The sequence below is a fragment of the Sceloporus undulatus genome, chromosome 11, assembly GCF_019175285.1.
Source record: "Sceloporus undulatus isolate JIND9_A2432 ecotype Alabama chromosome 11, SceUnd_v1.1, whole genome shotgun sequence".
Taxonomy (NCBI): domain Eukaryota; kingdom Metazoa; phylum Chordata; class Lepidosauria; order Squamata; family Phrynosomatidae; genus Sceloporus; species Sceloporus undulatus.
Genome location: NC_056532.1, coordinates 8,653,044 through 8,653,797, shown reverse-complemented (window position 1 = coordinate 8,653,797; position 754 = coordinate 8,653,044).

Here is a 754-nt window from a genome sequence, read left to right as displayed (position 1 = left end):
GCCCTGAAGGAATACATAGGGTCCTGTAGAGGGAAGGGACCCCCAAGGGCCATCCAGTCCAGCCCCTTCTTCTGCCCTGAAGGAATACATAGGGTCCTAGAAAGGGAAGGTACCCCCCAAGGGCCATCCAGTCCAGCCCCTTCTTCTGCCATGCAGGAATACATAGGATCCTAGAGATGGAAGGGAACCCCAAGGGCCATCCAGTCCAGCCCCTTCTTCTGCCCTGAAGGAATAGATAGGGTCCTAGAGATGGAAGATACCCCCAAGGACCATCCAGCCCAGCCCCTTCTTCTGCCTTGAAGGAATACATAGGGTCCTGTAGATGGAAGGGAACCCCAAGGGCCTTCCAGTCCAGTGCCCTCTAGATAATAATACTGTACTAATAATAATATATATCCTGCGTGTCCTTACAGATCAATATCCCGACCTCCTTCAGATCTCCCATGTACATCGATGCCCATCAATTGTTGAAGGATGGCAAAAAAAACACCAATTGATGGGTCTGCTCTCCTTGGAACTAACCTATCATCCCCATTAGACCTACCGGCCTGGGGCTGATGGGAACTGGAATCCCTCTGGCAACTCGCTTTGGCCTGAATCTTGCTGTTAGTCGGAGCGCATCCATCAATTGGAAGGATTCCCCCACCATTTTACAGATGGAGTTGGTGTCCTCTCTCACACAGTGGGACATCTGCAGAGGGCCAACACGGATTTTATGACCTACGTTTAAACATCTTCCTTTGGCATTCACGCA